A 14,847-nucleotide genomic window follows, 5' to 3' on the forward strand; every position below is an offset into this window, starting at 1 on the left:
CATTGATTGAAATTTAATATGACGAAAAAGGCACTCGAGAGAGAAGGCGTTTTAATATCACGTACCTGTCGAAAACAGCGCGGTCCTACTCTCGGTGGCCACACGATTAATAATTTATCACCTGTCAACTCCTGATCGAGGCTGATGAGTACGCTGCCGAATTAGTATACATCTATATGCATTTAATTTGATTGCAAACAAAAAAAAATGATTTTTTACGAACATTCTATTATTACTATTATTGCTTGTTACTTAACAAAACATTAAAATTTTTCACGATAAAAATCTTAGGATGAATTGTGTGGATCACTCTTAATAATATTTAACTTCCTTAACTTGCGAATATTTGCACTAGGACTGCCAAATGCAAACGGTCAAATGTAAAACTTTTTTCCATGTAAAGAATTACATAATATATTTATTGCAATTTAATTTATTCTAATTTTTTCGGTTTTCTATATGATATAAAAATATATATTGTAAGTGCTACGAGACATAAGTATGTCACGCATGTAAGATTACTTATTATTTCATATTTGCAGAATTTTATTTTTCAATTACAATTCAATTGTGAATGGAAAGAATGTAAGAAACCTGTATTTCTGTAAGATCCTGTATTTCTTAAACTCTGAACTACAATACATTTTCTATACATACCCCTGCCGCTTTTGGTCTTTCTTTCTCAACCCTCGAGAGATTGAAGAAAGAAATGTCGTTTTCTAGATTTTATTCCCTCATACTTACCGAAATAATTTTTTCCTTAATCGTTTTTATCAAAATTTTTACATTTTTTTTGTAAATTTTATACGTTAATCTTTACATTCTTAAGGATGTATCGGCTGTATACAATACTAACGAAAAATTACCGAAATTTAAAAAGAACGTATTTTTATATTTATATGTTTGGGATATCAAATAAACTGATCTGAATTATAAAGAAATTAAAGATAGACAAACTGACATGGTCTTTAATTGGACTTGACATGGTCATTTTTATTAAAAGAAATATTTGTAATTAACATTTTTCCTGATACATGATAAAAAATTTTTATTATGAGTAATCCGAATGATGAAGTCAACTACAACAAATAAAAGTAATTAATAATTTATAAGAAGATTTTGAATTATTATCAATATCGAATAAGTTAAATATACATAAAATATAGTGAAAATAGTCAATTACATATCAAATTAATAATTTTTAAATATAATATACATTTTAAATATGCTATTTAGTTTCTATTGGTATCGCAATATATTCTTTCTCTCTCTAATAATAATCAATGCAAATTTGAAAATTAAATCATTTTCAAATCATTCAGAGGAGATTATACCCAATTTTTAATTTTTTTAATAATATTAATATTTATAAAATATAATAAAACGATTAAAACATAATTTTTATATATTTAACAAGTGTTTTGATACTTTGCACATACAATTTAAAACACAATTCAAAAAAGAAAATATGTATTACAATATCATCAACTTTCCTTCTGGTTACTCATAGATTCAGATAATATTCAAATAACATAAATAATAAGAAGCGAGTGAAAATTATACAAAATTTATTTGCATTATACAAAATTTAAATTTCTTTTGCAACTCGGAGAATATTCTCACACTTAGGGAAGATATAACTTAATTGAGTTATTACTGAGTCTTCGATTTACATTGGATTTACCTTCTTACGCGCCTCAACGTGCACCATCATGCATTACTGCAAATGGCGCATTAACGTGAGAGAGGAATGGATCCCGTAAGAATGTGTCCAGGGCGGTGAGCGGATAGCGGATAACGCGTGATTCACTCTATGACTCAAGCTCTAGAGTCGCTTCGGTCGCTCTAGCTACGCGATAGAAGGCGCGCCCGGATCACGGCATAACGTTTTCCAATCCGAGTCAGCGACTTCTCCGCAGTTAATGTCGTGGAAAGAAAGAGTTAGGCGGGTATGCTCGCGAATGTTACGTCACCAATATCGGCGCTTCTTTCGATTTTTCGCAATAAGCGAATGTGTACGAGTTTAATCCCGCCAAGCCATTTTCTTGGTACAAGAAAATTTATATATATTTGTGAGTCATCACATTTCTCGATCAACGAGAAATTAATTTCACATGTAAATTAAAAAAAAAAATACATAGAAAAATAATTAGAGATTCTTGAGATTATTTATTCTTATATAAAAACGAGAATATTAAAATCTTGAAAAAAATTTTAGTTTTGATTTGAATTTATCCTGATGCAAATATAGATACTCTCATGTATAAGTAAGAATATTGTAATATTTATATAGAAGATTTTTAGTCTTGAATTGAGCAGAAGTTAATACTTGCATCAATATAAATTCTAAATCAAAACCAAAATTTTTAAGAAAGTTATAACATTCTACTATATAGGAGAATATTATTCTTGATTTAAAATTAATTTTTTTGTGTGCTTGTTAAAGATAATCAACAGAGTTTATTACTTTGTATGCATAACACATACATAAAAGTTGTATAAAAGTATGTTCTGTAAAGTTAAAGAATGTTTATAAAACCAAACTATTTCTTGGTACAAGAAAATCCATATATATTTATGATTCAATACTTCGATCAATACTTCGAAAGAGAAATTATTTTCACATATAATTAAGAAGTATGTTAAAAATAATCAAAAGAGTCTATTATTTTGTATGCATAACTTACATAGATAAAAGTTGTATAAATTATGAAAATATGTATTGTAAAATTAAAGTGTTTATATGATCAAGCTGATATTAAGTATACGAGATTCAGAAGACAATGAAAATTCTAACAAGTCGAACGGGGGATGAAACACTATACGTTTATCTCACTCACTTTTTACAATGATCGTGAACGCGAATTGAGTGACTAACAAACAAAATTCGTAACATACGCATGCCCAACACATACGGTTGTTGTGTACCCATGGAATTTCGTCGCTTACAATCCAAATATCATTACTAATTTATCTCTAGATCGGAAATTACGCAAAATAATAAACCGTCCGCTGTTGAGCAGGACGCATATTGACAAAAACGCACTTTTGAATATAAATCCGCTTCTACTGTCAGTTACAGCATATATGCATGTACAAAATCGTCTTTAAAAATTCTCTATTATAGTTATTTCTACTTTCCGGAGATTTTATCCATTGGACAAATACTTGAATCGCTCGCTACAAAGGAGCGCTGATGAAAGATGAAAATAAAAAAATCATTCCTCTAAATTATTACGAAGGAGAATACGTGTATATAAAGTTAACGTAGCCGAAACCAGAGGAATTAATAAAAGAAAGTTCAAAAACTCGGGAGCCAATGCGCGATTTCGAAGATTAGAAATTCAATTCCGCCGAGTGAATTCCCGCCAATTCCCTTTAATCCACCTGTTCTCCGGGGGTCTGAGCGATTATAAATTAAAAAAGGGAGGAAACGGGAAAAGGATAAGGTTATAATAGCGTGGAAAAGAATGGGAGAGGAAAAAGGGGGAGGAGAAGAGGAGGCCGGCAGCAAGGAAGGAACAGAACCAAGAAAGAAAGAGACAACGACGAGGAGGCAGAAAGGGGGCGAGAGAGGAAAAAAGAGTGAGAGAGAAACAGAATCGTGGACACATTGGAGAACGGCTGTTAGTTCGCCAGCCTCGACGGTGGCGTCGTCGTCGTCGTTGTCGTCGTCAGCACTACCGCCGCCGTCGCCGTCGCCGTCGCCGTCGAACGACGTCACGGCGCCACTGTCTATCTCGTGCGGGCGTCCCTCGCTAAAGTAGGCCGATGAGGCCACGACGACGATGCTGCCGTGGTTTCTGCGCAGCGCTCTCGATTCTGCACCCCCTCTTCTTTCCTCTTTTGTCCCCCATCTCTTTTGCTCTTCGTTTGACCATCTCTCTTCTTCTCTTGGCTTGCTTCCTCTCCTTCTCACTCTCTTTATCTCGCTCTTTCTATATTTCTATCGTACTCTCTGTCTTTTTCTCTCTTTCTTTCCGTTTCTCCCCTTTTTCTCTTCCTCTCTCCCTCTGCCATTTATATATCCCCATCGTCCTGTACCCCTCGCTGCAACTGTCATGCAACTCTCCTTCTATCTCTCCCGCTTTCTCTCTCGTAATTTATCTCTGTCGCTCTTATGATTCTGCTACCGAGTTGGCGATTCCGCAAATCGTCACTGCCTGCTACAGCACGATCGATTCCGCGGCTTTCCTGTTTTTCAAAAATCAAACAAAAATTTCCGCGAGGAATTAACGGTGAACAATTATGAAACGTTCGCGATTCGCCACGATTTAACATTCACAAAATTTCAAGTTTAAGAAATCCGTTTGCTATATCACCCGTGTATATTGTCACGGAAATGCGACTCTGTCCGTAAATGCATCTCCGTATATATCTTCACATATACACGCACGCACACATACGCAGGATTTATATCCGAAACAAAAACAAAAGAAAATGTAAAGGGATTAAAGATTTTTCCAGATAAATTCTAAAAATAAGGAGTTTATATAATTTTGTCAAATAAATTCGCATCAATTTCCATCTGTTACAAAGTGCTATAATATCTACATACTTACATGTAGGTACTTAAGAACTTGCTTAACACCGATTATGGAATTAATAACTAACTACTTGGGATTACTATTAGTAACTTGCTATAAGTAACTACCGTGTGGGTGGAGGGGGTTTGAGATTTACTTGCGGATACGCAATACACTGTTCTACGTTCTCACGACGATCATTTGGCCTACCTAGCTACAAGGGAAACGCGCGCATAATTTCTTTCTCGCGCCTGTTTTCCTTCGAGATAAAGCGCTCTCGTTCTACGCAAGAATGATGCATAACATGGAACAAAGTACAACGAGTGCTTTCCAATCTCGTTTGTGTGATTTATATGTTGACGAAATTGAAATATTCTCTAATACTAGTGCAGTTAATTCGTTAGTCTTTAAATACTTAACTTAGCGGTGCACTTTCATCGACAATTAATTAGATCAATTAATCAAATCAATTAAGTCTAAGCTCTTAAAAAAAAAAAAAAAAAAAAATAGAAATTTATGGCATTCAAATTATGTCGCGTAACAATGATGAAAATGGCGACTGTTTTGAAACAGCTTTATATTACGACATATATCTTTTTCCAGTAGAAAAATTCAATCGAAGGATTATGTTTGAAAAACAGAACTACTACTCATATTATTTTCAATCTCTACTCGCTGTAATGAGTAACAGGCAACCTGTCGAATACGAACGTGGAAAAATCGATTGGATTTATTGAAATTCGCGATATTGGGGGGTGTTATTAGGATATTAATGTATGCATTACGGCAAACGAATAAATACAGACGCGTAACGGCTGCGCATTACCAGCGGAATTAGTCCCTTTGTACCTCAGAGAGAGAGGAATTTTGTGTGTTTCAATTAAACTGTCATAAATTTCTGAAAGTATCTGATACCAATATTTCTAGTTATATTTCCCTTCGTCTCTTTCATCGATACATTTTCGATGAGAAATATTATTTTTTTTTTTTTTTAACTTGTTCTTAAACTTCATTTAACGGCTTAAGTGTCGCTTTTACGACACTTGTGAAAATTTCGATTCAATATCGTTCAACCTTCAAACTTCGTATTTACATATGACATGGTCTGCTTCAAAATTATATTTAAAAAATGTATAGAGAACGCTGAGAAATCGGATTAAACGTTTTAGTGTGAAGTTTTTATCACATTTTGATATTATTTTTGATAGTCTAACAATAAATTTATTCGGATCCAGATAAACAAACTTTCTGTTCAATCAATATTTTTATTCTTAAGAAAATAACAATGTTACATTAAAACAGTATCTCAGTGTGATTGAAGTTATACACATTGCTTAGGATCTATTTTTATTGGTAATATTATAATAATTATATATAATATTATGATAATTATATATCATTATATATAATTATATATATTATATCATATTATATTGTTTAATATTGATAAATCGATATCTTAATATTCCAAAAAAATTATAAAAAATATAATATTTAATAATATTAAAATATTAATATTTACATTAATATCTTTAATTTATAATACTTATTAAATCAATGAAAATATCAAGCCTTTCTAAATAGAATCAACCATGTTAAACAATAAAAACAAATGTATTGTTATTAATAAACCTGTTATTATTATTAACCTATTATTAATAACCTATTATATTAATAAATTTATAAAGAAAAGTAAAACTAAATTTCTATGCTATATTAAAGATAACTTTTCATTTCGTGAATGTCTCACTTAAATATTAACTATTGGATGGATAATTCATATTTCTGCGGAAATTAAACGTAATTGTAACGTAATATTATACTGAAGAAATTCTCAATTTAAGAAACTTTAATTTAAACACTTGTAAATAAAAATTGTTTCATCGTTGCGCATTCAAAATGTTAATATCATTTTATGATAAGTCACAAAATCACGTCGCTGTGCAACGTCTTTCCAATTTCTACGCAATCTCGTATCCTTATCATCTCCGACAGTCGGGACCGATTAGCTTTCGGAAAAATCGGGCGCTAACGCGCGATATCGGCGATGAGACGTTTATCGCGGGGAGGTGATCGAATCGCGAGATGACGCGAGAACAACGCGAAAACATTCGATTCGCTTCCACGCTCGGAATTGCGCGACGAGAAAGCAGATGGACGTATCGATCGATCGACACGGAACTCGGAAGCCCCCGATCGCCGGCTTTAACGTTATACAGCGCGGGCCAACAAATAATACAATTATGCCATGACGAGTATTCGCAGTCGGCTCGGAATAATAAATATATAAAGTAGAGATAAAAAAACATTAGTGTGGCGCGGGTTGCCCTACGGATGCGTAGCGATAAATAAAATAGAAATCGCGAAATACGCGATTTCCCGGAACGCGCGGCCCGCCAAAATCACGCAAAAAGCATCCTTCAATTTGTACAATCTATATCGTCTATGTGATTTTTTATTTTTATTCCCCATTCGTTCTCCCTCGCCCTCTGTGTTCTCTTACCTGTACTAATTGCATCCCAGACGAGTGTACACATTTAGCCGGGTTCTTCGCGTTTCAATACGATTAATGAAATAATTTAAAGTAGGTTTTTCCTGTAATAAAAAAACATACGCTAACAACTTTCTAACCATTTTAATCGTAATATTTTTTTGCAATATTAAATGATATGAAAATTGCAGTAGAAAATTATTATTGCTCGCGCGCTTATTTTAATTATTACGTAGTATATATCATTATTTTACAAAAATACTGCTTCTATCGCATTTATTATAACGATTCATTTATTACAATGAGATACTGTCTTACATATATACCGATAAAAATTGCACTTTTACATCAAATCAATCTTTTTTATTATTAATGGAAATGTTACAAATAAGATAAAACTTTACATACTTAAATTCGTAATGAATTTAAAAATAATTGTGATAAATCCTACATAGAAATAAGAGGTAGATTTGAAAAAAATTTTTGCAGAAATTTGGCGTCCTCAGTTTGAGGAATTTCATTAAAGTGGCATGGTAAAATCTCCCCTTCGTCGGTAACAACCGACTACCGCGCTCGCTGGAGTATTTTTTCTATGACTACCGGCGAACTTCCGACTGTGGGACTCAGAGGTTCGGCGATCGTCGATTTCGGAACGGCCGATCTAACGGCTGTGGTCTAACAGCGAGATAGACTTGCAGATTGTCCGGCCGTCGTGCCGGTCGCATCGGCCGGATGTCGACGTATATCGATCCATCGAACTGGACCCGCGAGCTACCGTGTCGCGCGGGCCGTCAGACGTAACGGACAGGATAGTAAAAGCCCTCTGGTTCCAGTTGGTACGACGGGTCCGTTCGTACATCCGTCCGTACGTCCATCCGCTCGTACGTCCGTCAGCCCGTTGGATAATACCAGAGTTCACCTAAATATAACTCAGAAGCAGAGAAACGGAGGGAAACGCGCGCGCGCGCATGCGAGAGAGAAAGAGAGAGAGAGAGAGAGAGAGAGAGAGAATACGAGTGGAGAAATGGGAGGGAAAGCGAGAGAGCAAGGAAGAAAGAATGAGAGCGACAGCGTGATAGAGGGTAGTGGGGAAGAAGAGCGAGAGAGAAAGAGTGAGAGAGAGGGAGAGGGTAAAGATGAGAGAGACGAAGAGCTCCGGACTCAACCGCTACGCGTCCAGCTTGCACGGCCAGTTGCAGCTGCATGGACATCACCATGGCCATGTATTATTTTGTAGCATGCTTAATATATACGCTTGAAGAACAGATCGAGCCGAATTTCGATCATGGAACGATTTCGACTTTCCGTAATTGAATACACACACATATATGTTATATATATATATATATATATGTTGTGTGTGTGTGTGGGGGGGGGCACACACACACACACACACACACACACACACACACACACACACACACACACACACACACATCGAACGGCTGATGAACTCCGACTCGATCGATCGTCACCTTAAAATCTTGACGAAGCACGCTAATATCTCTCGCGCCTGTATTAGCGCGACAGCGCGCGAGTCGAAATGCCGATCGATTCGAAGGAAAAATGAAAACGGTCGGTCACCGTTAACTGTCATTCTGCAATCTCAAGTTGCAATCGTTGTTGTACGTTCTTACGTAAAAAGCGCAAGTCTTCCTGAATCATGCGCTCTAAAGATTTATATCGTTCGCAGAAATAGCTGTACCCGAAGAAATCGTTGAAAGGCCAATTGGAAAAATAGAAATTACAATTGAACGGTAATAGCTTCTCTCTCTCTCTCTCTCTCTCTATCTCTCTCTCTCTCTCTCATTCCTTAAATATTCTAACATTTAAAAAAATTTAATCTCGGTTAAGTCAATTAAAATTTCATTTAAATTTAAATATAAAAAAATACATAATTTTTTTTTATTTGTTTACATTTTCATAGTATATGAAAAATTGGATAATATACAAATTTGACGCTAATTTTATTCTTGTTATATAAAATCATGGCTATTTTATGCATATAAATATATACATGTATGAGATACATATGCGATGCTAGAATTACGTAAATAATTAGACATAATAATTTCGATAATGTACCGCGTAGCTTTTACAATCACGACTATTTGATCTGTGGTAATTATGATCGGTATATAAGGAAACTTAAGTTCTCTCATTAGCGCGAATCCATCAGTTTGCGAAAATTAATCATCCATCTTACTTGTCAAAATTTTTTTTTATTTTATTATTCAAAAGAAAATAATAAATATTTTATTATCCAAAAGAAAATATTTTGCAGAAATTATAGTTATTACATAGAACTGAAAACATCATTATTCTAAAACATTTGGAAATATCGTTACTTTACAATTCTCATATTTTTGCTTATTTTCTTTTTAATGCATAAACTGGAGTTATATAATTAATAATAAATTTATATATATATTTAATTTATACATTAAAGAAGAGATAAGCAAAAGTATAAATATATTAACGATATTTTCAATCTATATATACGCACACATATGAATCAATGTATAAAAAAAAAGTCTTGGACAAATTTATTGTTTCCATCACAATCATCATAATATATGTGCGCACCTAAATAAAAAATTGAACAATATTTTATAAATTATTGAGCGTAATAGTCATACTGTAGCCCTCAAATAATGATGGATGACTACAGTTAGTCACAATAATAGTAGGAGAAAGAATCATATTGATTAATATAATATCAAGCAGTGATAGCTATCGCCAGACAATTCTTTACTTGATTCAACCTATTGTAATGGAATATTTCAAGAAGTTTTTTTGTAGTTCTTCGGACTATTTTCTAGTTTTTTAGTTTTCCTAATTTTCAATTTTTCTAGGCAAGTAGATGTTCCAGAGAACAGTCTACACGATAAAAGTCGTGTTTAATTTCTTGTCATTAATGTCCTTCCTCATTATGCCGGTGGCTATTTATTCGCTGATTATCTTTGTTTTTTTAATTACCCGCGAAACATTTTTACAGTAATATTTAACAAAAAAGATAGCAAAAAGATGAAAAAAGATGAAATACTTACAACTATAGTTGCTGTAAATGAATCGAATTTTAAATTAAAAATTTGAACAATAAGTTATTGAACAATAAGTTTCCATTTACTTAGATTAGTTTTGCTAACTTTTCTGATTGTCTTGAAACAATTATATTCATGGCCAATCATTATACTTTCTCTAAGAAATGAGTTTTGAAGTTCAATCCGATGCACCCTCCAATTTCAGTCAGCCACCGTTCATATGGCGATCAAGATGAAAATGCTTGTATTTGAAACATATTTAATAGCAACGAGAGATCAAGAATTTGATATGATAAATTCCAACAGTTCGTTAAGCACTGCAATTATTGCAACAAATAATATAAAAAATTGTTTTTCTTGACTGAAAATGATGTTATATTAAAAATGAATTGGATTTGAGTTATCACGAATCGAATTTTTCTTCATTTTGTCAATCTGTCACAATTAAATTTTTATTAAGCATTCTGAAGGAAATTCATTTAATCTTTCCGCTTTTACGCGCACGTGCACACGCGCGTAAAAAATATATTATGAATTTACTATACTCGAATACATTTTTAATCTATCGTCACGAAAATAACAGTATGAATTATTAATATTGTTTATTTTGCAAAGACTTTCATCACGAGTATAATCAATGCTTACCTCGGTTAATGTCGAATGCAGCACGCGTTTTAGGAACGCAACGTTAACCATTGCAAATCAAATTTTCCTCTTTATCAATGCAACCTGAACCACCTTCGAGAATATCGAATCGAGATAAAGTAAAACCGATAGTTATAGTTATATAATTTTAGAATATCCGTTCCATTTCACTACTTATTTATCAAGCCGTGCTTTATCATCAACTATATATTAAAAATGCTAAATGCCAAATTTGTTATTTTGAATTTACATATAAATTTTTAATGAAATTAAAATTAAAAAATATTCAGAGATTAATATAAAAGCTTTAAATTCTATTTGAAATTAAACAAAGGCTCTCTGATAATAAAAGACGCTGAATGCGTGGGTCGTTCTCAATAAGAGAGGGCGCAGGCAGTGTGCGCCGAATAACCTGCAAGAAATGTCAAAAGTCTACTAGATACTCGTTAGATTCATTTTCCACGAGACTTGCAAAGCGCAAGACGCAAACAGGGAAGCGCGGGTATCTTTCGCGGAACGTCCTTACGTCCCATTCGAAAATAATACGGCGCCTCTCGTTAAATTACCCGCCCACGCTCGTTTCGCGTCGTCCGCGCGTAATGCGTCACCCCCTTGCCGTCTCACCCTTCATCGTTTCCTCTCCCTTGCTCTCTCTCTCTCTCTCTCTCCCTTTCTTTCTCTTTCTCTCTCTGTGCCCTCCCCGACGTAATGTACATAAATACATTTAATCTCGCGCTTCTGCTGCCCTCCTGATATTTTTCGAGAGATCGATCGAGCCGCGCGCGGTCCCACATTTTCCCTGCTAATTCCGAGATCTCGTTTGTGAATTTCGGTCGACGTTGGCGCGTTCCAAAATTGGTATTGGCGATCCCTGGCAGCGCCGAGTTTCTGGCTCGAGCGCGGGGTATAGCAGAAGCGCGCGGCTATAATAAAGGCGCACTCCCCTCCTTCCTCACTTCCCGCCTGGTCCGCCTGGTCTCCTCTCTTCTCTTCTCCTCTCCTCTGCTCTGCTCTCCTCTCCTCTCCTCTCCTCTCCTCTCCTCTCCTCTCCTCTCCTCTCCTCTCCTCTCCTCTCCTCTCCTCTCCTCTCCTTTCCTCTCCTCTCCTCTCCTCTCCTCTCTTCTCCTCTTCTCTCCTCTTCTCTCCTCTCCTCTCCTCTCCTCTCTCCTCTCCTCTCCTCTCCTCTCCTCTCCTCTCCTCTCCTCTCTCCTCTCCTCTCCTCTCTCCTCTCCTCTCCTCTCTCCTCTCCTCTCCTCTCTCCTCTCCTCTCCTCTCTCCTCTCCTCTCCTCTCTCCTCTCCTCTCCTCTCCTCTCCTCTCCTCTCCTCTCGTCTCCTCGTGTCACTCCGCTTCGTTTCGCCTCACCTCGCCTCATGCTGTTGCCGCGTGCTCGCTCGCTCGCTCGCTCGGTCCCGCTTCGCCGGGTGGCGGCGGTACCCTCCTCTGACTGCCGCACGCTCGGAATCGGAAAGGGGAGACCGTGGCAACGCGCGCGCAAGCGCAAGGGTCGAACGGAAAAAAATCGGCCGGGCTGACGACGGGGGATGGTCGTCGTATCGATCGCGCTAACATCGGGGACCAAGAGCGCCGAGAGAGTCTACGGGTATAACCGTGATGCAGCCACGGTGACGGGCTATACCCGGCTTGGCCCGAGAGTGAATGACGCGCCGCCAGGATCCTGGAGGACTCGATTATACGTCTTTCGACGTTATAACAGAAAATTTACGGCACGACTGGCTCTCACGCCGCTCATGCGAAATCGCGCACGCCTCTCCGTCTATCAATGTTACTACCGTCGAATTAATTCGACAGAGAAACGTATGCGTCTCGTTGAAAATTATTCAGATCGGGATCGATCGCTCGCCACGATGGGGCGATGGAGAACGCGAATCATTAGCGGACCAGAGGGTACTCGAGAGCACGCTCTCGTTCGGCCGGCTCTGCTCCCCGTTCGCGCGTCCTGCGCGAGAGGCACAAGGTAGCACGCGTTGCCGGTCCCGGAAAAAGCCTCATCCGTTTATACGTTCTACAAAGCGCGCAACAAAAGTCAGGGCCGACGTCGCACGAGCGCGCCCGACGTCGCTCGAAGTTGCGACGAGGTGGAGAGGAAGATGATGCGATAGGGCGAGAACGGGGGTGGGACAGAGAGGTATCAACGGGCGAGCCAACGGAGAGGCAGAATGTAGCTACGGGAGTGAAAGAGGGACAGGGGGAGACAGGGCGAGAAGGGAGGAGAGCGCATTCGACGTGCGATGGATGCAACAGACTAAAAATCTCGGATATTTTCGGTCGCCGTCGGCCGCCGTCGGATGTAAAATTTATACAAAAATACAAACGCGCGACGAATATTAGCCGACGTTATGTATATTAACCGAGAGAGCCGTACGCGATAAATTCCCGACTTTGTTCGACGCGCTGACTGGCGTTACATCCGCGGCGACCGCAGCGCCGTAATAATAAAAAGCTGTAATATTAATCGCAACGTTCGGCCGGATAATTATTTGCGATCCTGGCGGCGTGAAATAGAGAAACCGATACTAAAATATCATTTGTGAGGTTAAATTAAAAGAATAACGGGACAAATAGATATCCGGCGAGAGTTCGGTCAAATCTATGAACCTAGAAACAGGGCCGACTTTAAAGTCGCGGTGACCCTGGGATACGTCAGAACGCGAAGAGCACTAATGGGCAACATCGATTTTATCATTAATTTATGAGTATGCAACAAATAAAGTTGAAATCGAGTTTCGCTCGGTATAAAATCTGTAATATTCATTCCTTTTTTTAATTTAAGATGAAGAAAATTACATTTAAGGCTCTTGATGCCTCACTGCGGTCATAATGACTTGTGACGTCAGAGAAACAGACTAACCATATAGATATCTCTCTTGCATCGTGCATCAAAATAAATTAGTTTTTTCACGTGTCACAACTTACGTACGATAGAATAGATTTATGGAACGTGAATTAATAGATGACTAGACCTTGATTAACTATCATAAAAGGTCATAATCCAATATGGCCGCAGTAAAGGGTCGGGAGCCTTAATATAAATTTCACAAACTTTAGATCTAGATTTAGCATTTAGTTTCGACATTGATATCGCTAAGTATAGACTTATAACTTAATCACAATGGGATAAGCAGGAGCTTTACTATCAGATAAATGTAGCATATATTGCATGCTATTATTTATTTATTGTTATATGCGTGTGATAGATTAAGAAATGGAATGTCATAATTATAAACATAATAAGAATACATATAAGTACTACACAAGATAACGAGTAAAACGTAATCTAACGAAATATTAAAATACAAAGTAACTAGATCTATTCTATTTTTGTATACTTGTACTATATTGTGCAAGTATATATGAGAGATTATTTTAAAATACTCAGACAAAGTAATTGACATAGAACGAATTTTTTAAAAAAGCAAAAATTGTCCATTGTCTTTTAATCAAAATATCTTATCTTATAAAAAATGTAATAAATAATTGAACTTGATATATAATAGAATATACGCTATATTTAGATTGGCAGAATGGATGTAGCATAAACAAAATATTAATTATCCTCTAAAATGCCTTTCTTTCTCACAGTATTCTTTTATTAATACAGTTTTTGCAGTAGACTTAATAAAATAAATGCACCATTCTTTTCCAGAGATAGTTTACTTCTTATTGGACTATCTTGAAGTTTTCCTGTGTATTTCTAAGTTGCTGCGTATGCTATGTCATTTGCTTTGCGAATTAATGCTTTCGCTATCCTTTGCTTGCGAACTGAAAATATCTGTAAGGATAATAATAATAAAAGCTTTATACATTTTCTTATATAAAAAGATTAGAAAAATAGTATCAGAGATATTTTTTAGAAGAGAAACTTATAAACAACATTATGTTTCTCTGATACAAAGACATTTGCTTACTTGATTGCTGACAGTTCATCAAAAATTTCTAAAGCATACTCATTTATAAAGCATACTCATTTGTAACTAGGAAAACTAGAGAAGTTATTTCTAACTAATGTAAATTATGATAAAAATACAATTCATGTATAACAAGTATTACTATCTTTATTTTTTGAAGGTGTATATATCTATTAGATATATCTTTATTAGATATCTTATTATGCTTTGTGC

The 14,847-nt window shown here is 36.1% G+C and overlaps 1 protein-coding gene and 2 long non-coding RNA genes across 5 annotated transcripts in view; 1 reads left to right on the forward strand and 2 right to left on the reverse strand.

Moving 5' to 3' along the window:
* The window catches only part of tara (SERTA domain-containing protein 2 taranis), a 103,266-nt gene that overhangs the window by 17,741 nt on the left and 70,678 nt on the right, over positions 1 to 14,847 (forward strand). The window lies entirely within an intron of this gene.
* Positions 1,036 to 5,070, reverse strand: LOC148937009 (uncharacterized). Its single transcript, XR_016138861.1, has 2 exons — positions 4,563 to 5,070; positions 1,036 to 4,194 (listed from the first exon to the last, which is right to left on the reverse strand). It is a non-coding gene; the product is annotated as an uncharacterized LOC148937009 (long non-coding RNA).
* LOC105431757 (uncharacterized) overlaps positions 14,291 to 14,847 on the reverse strand; it is a 30,183-nt gene continuing 29,626 nt past the window's right edge. For all 3 annotated transcript variants that reach the window (XR_016138856.1, XR_016138857.1, XR_968337.3), the window contains one exon: positions 14,291 to 14,498. This is a non-coding gene — a long non-coding RNA (uncharacterized LOC105431757). The remainder of the gene's footprint in view (positions 14,499 to 14,847) is intronic.

Source organism: Pogonomyrmex barbatus, unplaced genomic scaffold (assembly GCF_055798465.1).
Source record: "Pogonomyrmex barbatus isolate J1 unplaced genomic scaffold, ASM5579846v1 scaffold18, whole genome shotgun sequence".
NCBI lineage: Eukaryota > Metazoa > Arthropoda > Insecta > Hymenoptera > Formicidae > Pogonomyrmex > Pogonomyrmex barbatus.